Genomic DNA, 9,813 nt, shown 5'->3' on the forward strand with positions numbered 1-9,813 from the left:
TGCAAATGTGTCCGAAGGCTTTTATTCAATACATAGGCCTCTTTCCCTTATCATATTAAAAATATAAATTAAGTGAGGGTTCTAATTATACATTTCTATAGTATAGGCCTAGACATAATATACATATTTCAATAAATTATTGACAATATTCACATCTTTAGAATACCTTCTTCTCTCGTAAGCGTTGCAAATCATCGATTTACAATTGCAGGTATAAAGCTTTAGTTGCACACAGATGTGTGTTAGGTTTACTTTTAGACGACATTAAATGAAAGAACTGAATTATTATTTTTGTTAACAAAATGAAAGAGCAGAGGTCAGGAGCAATCTAATACCTTATCTATTTACAAGGCGAATGCAAACAATATTTCTGTATATGTGTGTTTATGATAACGTCTATCAGATTACGTATATGTATCACATCCTTCTGGATGACAATAATATTTTAGACCTTTGGTTTGTATATAAATATTGGTATTTATCCTATTTTATAAAACTATTTTACTTACCAAATAACATTTTCTGTTTGTTGTGTAATGATTTAACAATAATTTACCATCCGTCTTGGATCTTCAAAGAACTGAACTGAAAGAAATAGAACTACTTTTGTGACTATCTGTGATTGTTGTTCATAATAATAACCATGTCCCTATGAGTCTCGGAGTGCTAATATAATTTTAAGTATGAAGCAGAATTATCGTGTAAGGTCACAATCTGGATATTAGACCTCAACAATGATAAAGACAAGTCGGTTGTAGTTGTTTTTATCTATGTGTTTAATTTCAATTGTTTAGGATGGGTTCTGTGTGAATGACCAGGAATGAATCCTAAGCCATCGAAATCCCCTCTCGCATTTCTAATGATAATGATGATTCAGTTATTTACTTATTTTTAAAACAGGACGTAATCATTTTGATTTTTCAGCAAACTAGAGAGGCATTGTCTCGCCTGGAAAAAGACTACATTAGTGAAAATGCCGAAGCTCGACAATCTCGTTTCCATGGTGCCATTCGAATGCTCGGCCGAGTTCCTATCATCTTCACCACCAACCTTGACGAACTTTTGGAACATTTTTTGTGGAAATCAGGAACCGATGGCGATAAAATTACTCTTAACCAAGTAAATTGGAATTAAAATTCAGGAACTTTTATTTTCCTTGTAGATTTGCCTGATGTTAATTTCATTTCATTTATTTTGCCTTAACACAATGACATCAAGGCAATGCAACCTTACCTTGATGACATATAGGCCTACAATTTACAAATTTCACAATTCGGCTAGAAAGAATCAGCAAGAGTATACTTAGCCTAAATACTACCACGTGGCTCTCCAAACCAATTTTTAGAAAACATGAACATGACACAAAAATCATTTAAGATGACATAGTCTTTTCAATATAAACAGAAATTCTAGGCTATAAACACAGTTAAAAGGAGAATGGGAAATACTTATTAAAACTTCTGTCTAATAATTTACATGTTTTAAAGACATTCTGCCTATACTTATCATAGGCTTTTTTGTGCTCTCATGTCATGTTTTTAGTTGTTCGATATGCGAGTTTTCATGTGATTGAGTAAAACATCATAATTAATGTGTCTGTTTTAATAGATTGCTGGTTTACCCGATGTGAAGAACTTAGATCGTCCTGTCATCGTCAAGCTATTCGGTGACAAAAGCTATGCTTCCTTTGTTACAGTACGTTGCTTCAATTAAATCAAAATATTTTTAAAGTATTTTATGATTGATTGATTATATTTCAGAGTCAAATCCATCATGTATAAACACATTTGAAGTAAAAAAAAAACTATATATGTACAATATCATTATCATATCATTATTTTAAAATAACAATGAGTTTTGATTGCAGGATTTTCTTCTATTTTTTTAATAATTCACGTTGTATCTATGTAATCAATCAATACTTGTTTTATGATTATATGCAACGTTGATATCCATAGAACTGTGCTCTCTGTTCTGAGTATACAGTAATACGCATTTTTTAGTGTAGAACGTAAAATTGCTTATCATAATTGTCCTTCTATTGTTTTAGAAATATTTAAATAAGTCGAAAAGCATTGAGTCATATAACAACTTAACCGTTCTTTACGTGTTCTGATTTATTTAATCGTGGAACAAAGACCAGGAACACATCACATACGAAAGCATGAGAACAACAATTCGAATGTTTAATTAGTCTAACAAGAAAATTTACAAATGTAATTTTAAAAATTTATAGATTGAGTCCAGAAGACAGTTTGAGATGTTGCATAAGGAGGAGAATGAAGTAACAGCTAAACTTACAGGCATCTTGAACAGCAGTAGTGTGATTTTTCTGGGTTGTGATGTTAAAGACAGTCTGTACAGTGATTTTATCAAACGTTTTGTCACATCGTCCTCAGTAAGTCAGTAAACAGATTACTAATGATGATATGAAGGACGAGGCGAGAGGAGGAGTAAGAGAAGAACGACCGCATCGAGGATGAGGATTATTATGTTGAGGATAATGCGGATGGTGATTTCATAATGATGATGGTGATGATGGTGATGATGATGATGATGATGATGATGAATAAGATGACAATTAGGATAATGATTAGGATGGTGATGAATGACGACGAAGACAACGTGACGGCGATAAAAACTACGACGACGACGATGATAAGGAGGGAAAAAGAAGCAGGTAATGGCGATGACAGTGCAGTTAAGGGAATAATGTGATGACGAGGATGGGGGTGGGGGACGATAATGAGGACTCATGACGATGGGGGCACAATGATAATAAGAAGAGAATGAGAATGACGATGCCTAATTTATTTTTTTTACAAGATATACATGTAAAATGTATAAATAATCAAATAATAAACTTAATCGTTTTGTTTACGTTTCTCAGAAAGAACATTATTGCTTTATAACAAGTAATAAGAATAGAATCGAACAGAGCGGAAACATGACAACACTGATGGCAGATATGGAATTGTGGGAATTTATTCTACATTTAAAAAGCGATGATGTTATCAAGGAAGTGTCAGAGATCAAAGATGGACAGGTCAGCATTCGGACCACACAAGACGTAGTTTCGCTACAGATCATAATAATTATATTAAAATAATGAAAATAACAACGAAGATATCGTAAGACATATTATTGCTACAGATCATGGCAATAATAATAATGATCATAATAAAAATAACAATAAAATCAATTTAACAATTATAACAACCTACTACTATAGATGTTCTTTCTCTGTGAGACTGATATTGAATTATCCCAGCTCATTTTGAAATAGTAGGCCTATTTATACAAGTCATGGCAATAATAATAATAATAATATAACTACAGTATACAAATTGAAAATAGTAATAGCAGTAACAATAGCAAGTGCAGTAACTTACGACACCAATTGTGGTGAATGGTGATGATAATAATAAGGACGTCCGACACGATAATTGGCATTCATGTTTTTCTAATAATCGTGTTTCTGTAGATTCACGAGATATCTTTTCTTCCGACTCAACGTGAGAGTTACTTAATGCAACAACTTCTGATGGAGAAAACTGCAACTGAAATTCATTTTCACACGACTAAAGTCACAAACGCACTCGCTACAGAGGAGTTACTGACACACGAATCAAAGCCTGCTTTGGAAAGAATTTTTAGCAACGATCCGTTTGGTGAGATAGAATATGTTTTGCCTTTTTTCCCCTTTTTTCTCTATAATAAGTTTTCTACAAGGCAAGTGATTAGTTGACAGATTTTAAATTCATGTTAGGCCTATTACGAAGGACCACCGATCCAAAGATTACCCTGACTATCGCATAAACGGGGTCCACAGAGGTGGGGTCCACAGAGGTGAGCCCCAGTAAAGTCTATATTGTAAGCCTATTCACAAACACGTAAAGTCTAGCCATTTTTGTAACGAGAGTTTTATTAAGCGGTGATCACTGATTTGCAAGGGATTGGTTAGTGGCGTGCCTAGCCAGTGCCTAGTTTTAAAAGATGATTTTATTCATGTTTTAAACATATTTTAATTCATGTTTTAAACTTTTTTATTTTATTTCCTTTTATTCAGGTATAAGAACATAAATAACAGTCAGCAGTACAAGACTGAAACGGCTGAATTTAGAATATGAAAAATAAATATGCAAATGAAACAACAATTCAAAAATATTTAAAGAAAAATACAATAACAAATTTACAATTCAATTACCTGTAAAATTAAGATAAACAAAAACTATACAATATTAAATTTTATAAAAATGGAATAAATATAAAAAATATATATACCAATAGGAATAAGGAAAAGGGGATCATGTGTGGAAAATGGTCAATTAAAATACATTAGTTACTAATTTTTTTATAAAAATATTATTAAAAAAATTATAAAGATTATCAAACCATTATTAATATTACAAGATTATCAAAAACTTACATTAATGGCAAAATTTAATTTCATTTAACTATTGCGGTAAAAAATGTATAAAAAGTCAACAGTTTAAATTCCTGTATGATCCAAAGCATGAGACGTTCATTAGGAGACACCTCAGAAGTCGGAAAAGCTCATTTTCCGCCTTCTAGGAATCAAAATTTTTCCCGGGGGAGAACCCACGTACCCCCTTTTTTCTTTGAGGTTTATCGATTCATGGAAAAAAGAATAAGTATGCAACTACTCAATTTTTTTTATGCATGTATACATGCCTATTTAATGTAATAAGAATGAGAAAGTTTACCTGACCGTTTTCAAGAGGGGGAACCTTGGAATTTGAAGAACTTAAAATTTACAAGCTCAAAAGTCGGGAAAGCTCCTTTCCCGCCATCTAGAAATCAATATTTTCTCGAGGGAGAACCCCAGGACTCCCTTCCTTTTTGGGGTTTTTGGAAAAATGTTGACCCCACCCCCTAAATTTGAGCCCAGATCCCCCTGATTCATATTCCCATTCATCTTACTACCTAGTGGGCCCCCACATTGAAAAAACGTTTCGCCGGCCCTGCAGTTAACTTCCTAATCAGCACAGTATGATCCACAAGGCCAAATGATGGTAAAATCAATGGCACTGTAGGTAGGCCTAACGTAATTTCCACCCTTCTCAACATCCTTGGACGTTAAGTCAGTGAAGCCATATATTTCCTCCATGATGAGGGTAACTAAATAATGGATTGAAGATGCTTTTTTCATACTGCTTAAGTTTGTCTTGAATCAAGTTTATCCTTAATATCATTAATACAAATACCCTGGCAAGGATACAAGTTAGGGATATACCATACCGGTACTCGCATGAATAAGCGCCCCGTTTGAATAAGCGCCCCGTTTGAAAGGGGCGTAACTACCCATTTTTACACCTTATTCCCCCAGTTTTTAAATATTAAAAAATCTATCTCATTCACCGTTCCCTAGTTTTTCGTCAAACAACCTTTTTCTGTCTTAGAAAAATCAGTTCTACAACATATCAAAACATTTTTTTCCTCCGGAGCCTGACTTTTAATGCAAGATTAGATAATTATAGGCCTATGATTAACTGGTGGAGCAATCTCAAAAGCAAAATCTTTGAACAATCTAATTGGAGGTTCATCATATTTTAATTCATGTTTAAACATATTTTAATTCATGTTTTTAAACATTATTTTAATTCATTTTTTAATATACACTGCAATATTTTACGTCTCTGTCCAGGCTCACTGCTTATTATTTCACGATTTTTACAAATATTTAAGTGTTACCGTATTGGATATTTTTAAACATATCTTAATTCAAACATTAATTATTTGCATTTTGTGCAATTTTTTTGTAAGTTAGTCCTCTTGTCTCTTTTGTTTAATATTTAGCTTTTTAATTATTTAAATGTATTTGAATAATAAATGTTAATTACTATTGGACTCATAACTGTACAACCTAAGAGTTTCAAATGAGCTACAATTTCATCAAGTATTTTAACATGTATTTTCTCTATATTATTAAGAAGGTGCGAATTTAAATTCACATGATCATCCGGCGCTACAGTTGCCTACTTAATTTTTATCTCTCACCCATACATTCGCCACGACGGACAGTGTGAATGCCTGGATCTGCGTCTCAGTACAGTACAAAGTTAGAATTGATAGAATTGATAATGTAAATAATGCTTTTTATTCGGTTCAGGGGAAAAGAAAGAGGAACAGATTAAAGGAGCAATGGATGCCATGCTGGGGAGAAGAAGTAATCTAATAAAAGTAAGTTTTTTTATTTAAAAAAACGAGCTTTACACTATGGTCTTTGTAAAGATGAATTAGCTTAAAAAACTAAACTAAAAAATGCTGTATAGTTTTCTTCGTCTTCTAGGTAATTGAAAAAGGAACACCAGTTGTAGCAACATTCCTTTATCAAGCGGTAGTTCAAGAGTTGGATCCTGAATATCAAACAGATAAGTTAATGCGTCAAATGGCGTTGACAAAATATGCAGAAGTTATTCTTCAAGCAAAGTCTGTTCTTAAAACGAACAATTCACTGAAGTTGGTAATAGTTGACGCAGAAGAAGGATCTGAAAATAACAAACGCCTAAGACAGGAAACATTTGCTCACATCAAATTAGAAGGTTTGAAATATTTATAGAAAGTTTAAATTTACCTACATATTAAATATATTTTGGTTATTAAGTATAGGTGAGGGGGTCCAAGAAAAGTTTTTATAATTTATCAACTTGCTATACTTTAGTTTATAGGGCCATCGTTTTTCAGTTGTTGTTATGCACCGTTGTATTATGTCATTCTGTTTTGATAGTAAACTGTTTTATTATTGTAAAAACCTTGAACTACAAGACAATTTTATTTTTCAGGAGGTGTTAATGAAGCAATTTGTTACGCAGACACTGCTACAACAAGTTCAAAGAAAGTTACTACCCATCTTGTAGTGATCAATGGCGAAGAGGTTGCCAAAAGACGAAACATCTACGACACGAGTGTTTCCACAGGTTGGGATCCTGATACATCACTTCTTCGGTTACTGGGACTTGTCATCGAACGAGACAATGCGGAAAATGTTCTAAAGGTGACAATACTCCCTTTTAAAAAGTCTGAGTGATGTTTTTATATTATTATTATTATTGTTAATAATATTTTTATTATAATCTGGCTATTAATATTATCAATTGTATATTATTATTATTATTATTATTATTATTATTATTATTATTATTTATTTATTAATTGGTATGTACTTTAACAGCCAGAAGTCCGTGCTAAATTGTTGAGTTTACACGACGTGCAAGCAATTTCTAGCAGTAATGAATATGATACGAAATCTATGAAGTTGCTTGGTAAAGGATCCTTCGGTGAAGTGTACAAAGTGTTTGATAGACAAAGAAGAGTATTTGCATTGAAAATGCTAAAAGAATTGGAGGGAGAAGAGAGAAATTTGATTGAGGACTTCAAAAAAGAAGCAAAATCATTGGAGTAAGTTTGCTAAATTGTAAATGCATCGTATTCCAATTGACTATGTTTTGTCGCAACTGGTAGGCCCCTATCAAATTTTGCATTGTTTTTTACAGAAATTTATCTCACCCGAACATTGTAAAACTGGAAAAAGTTGAACGCCAAGGTGAACGACTGTTCCTGAAATTGGAATATGTCGATGGTTTTAATCTTCGTGAGATTATTAAACCACGTGGTGGAAAACCGAGCCCACAACCAAAGGAGTTTGTCTTGCGATGCGCGGCACAATTAGGAGAAGCACTGAAGTATATTCATGCGAAGAAAGTCGTGCACAGAGATTTGAAAGCCGATAATGTCATGGTAAATGGAAAACAATTCCAAATAATCCTTCTCTATTTAAATTATTTAAAAAAGAAGATGCTGAACTTACTTTAAACAATATTTGATCGTTCGATCCTTGGGAACTCAACAATCTGCGACAGGGTGTCCACGAAAATGCTTGTTAAGTACCCCTTTTGGCGGTTCACCTTACCAATCCATTTTTTTTGCGACCAGGCCCGCTTTCTTCTCGTCGGGGACATCAGCTCCCATCGGGCAAATCCGGGCGCCACTCCTGGTCCCAAGTGTGAACTACTCCTATATTGTTTTAACTCCACTTTTATTTTCTGAAATTTACTGTGCAATAGCCCTATTCATATATACAGGTATGTATTTATTTGATGTTTACATTTTATCACAACATCAACAATGTATTTCTGTTGTTTGACAGGTAACAGGTGATAAGAAGACATTCAAATTGACGGACTTCGGTCTTGCACGCATAACCGAGAGATCAACGATGTATTCCCACGTAGGAACAATGAGGTACATGGCACCAGAGGTAACTACAAAGAGGTACACATCTAAAGCGGACGTCTATAGTTATGGTAGGTAGCAACATCCTTGGGTAAAAGGCGTGTTAGTTCCCAAATAGTTGGCCCACATGTAACTATCAGACAATGGCTAATCCCACCATTTAGTAATTCCAGTTGACATGACACCATAAAGAAATACCACACATCTAGATTACCTGCTATAATGCTGTCTCTTATACACATCTAGATGTGTATAAGAGACAGACGTGCAAGCAATTTCTAGCAGTAATGAATATGATACGAAATCTATGAAGTTGCTTGGTAAAGGATCCTTCGGTGAAGTGTACAAAGTGTTTGATAGACAAAGAAGAGTATTTGCATTGAAAATGCTAAAAGAATTGGAGGGAGAAGAGAGAAATTTGATTGAGGATTTCAAAAAAGAAGCAAAATCATTGGAGTAAGTTTGCTAAATTGTAAATGCATCGTATTCCAATTGACAAAGTTTTGTCGAAACTGGTAGGACCCTATCAAATTTTACATTGTTTTTTTACAGAAATTTATCTCACCCGAACATTGTAAAACTGGAAAAAGTTGAACGCCAGGGTGAACGACTGTTCCTGAAATTGGAATATGTCGATGGTTTTAATCTTCGTGAGATTAATAAACCACGTGGTGGAAAACCGAGCCCACAACCAAAGGAGTTTGTCTTGCGATGCGCGAACCAAGTAGGAGAAGCACTGAAGTATATTCATGCGAAGAAAGTCGTGCACAGAGATTTGAAAGCCGATAATGTCATGGTAAATTGAAAACAATTCCAAATAATCCTTCTATATTTAAATTATTTTAAAAAGAAGATGCTGAACACACATTAAACAATATTTGGTCGTTCGATCCTTGGGAACTCAACAATCTGCGACAGGGTGTCCACTAAAATGCTTGTTAAGTGCCCCTTTTGGCGGTTCACCTTAGCAATCCAATTTTTTTGCGACCACGCCCGCTTTCTTCTCGTCGAGGACATCGGCTCCCATCGGGCAAATCCGGGCGCCACTCCTGGTCCCAAGTGTGAACTACTCCTATATTGTTTTAACTTCATTTTTATTTTCTGAAATTTAATGTGCAATAGCCCTATTCATATATACAGGTATGTATTTATTTGATGTTTACATTTTATCACAACATCAACAATGTATTCCTGTTGTTTGACAGGTAACAGGTGATAAGAAGACGTTCAAATTGACGGACTTCGGTCTTGCACGCATAACCGAGAGATCAACGATGTATTCCCACGTAGGAACAATGAGGTACATGGCACCAGAGGTAACTACAAAGAGGTACACATCTAAAGCGGACGTCTATAGTTATGGTAGGTAGCAACATCCTTGGGTAAACGGCGTGTTAGTTCCCAAATAGTTGGCCCACATGTAACTATCAGACAATGGCTAATCCCACCATTTAGTAATTCCAGTTGACATGACACCATAAAGAAATACCACACATCTAGATTACCTGCTATAATGTGTTGATGTTTTCTGCAAAGTTCCGTCAAAATGTTAAAAAA

The sequence above is a fragment of the Anneissia japonica genome, unplaced genomic scaffold (assembly GCF_011630105.1).
Source record: "Anneissia japonica isolate Jap-2015-1 unplaced genomic scaffold, ASM1163010v1 scaffold1946_len758022_cov188, whole genome shotgun sequence".
Lineage (NCBI taxonomy): Eukaryota > Metazoa > Echinodermata > Crinoidea > Comatulida > Comatulidae > Anneissia > Anneissia japonica.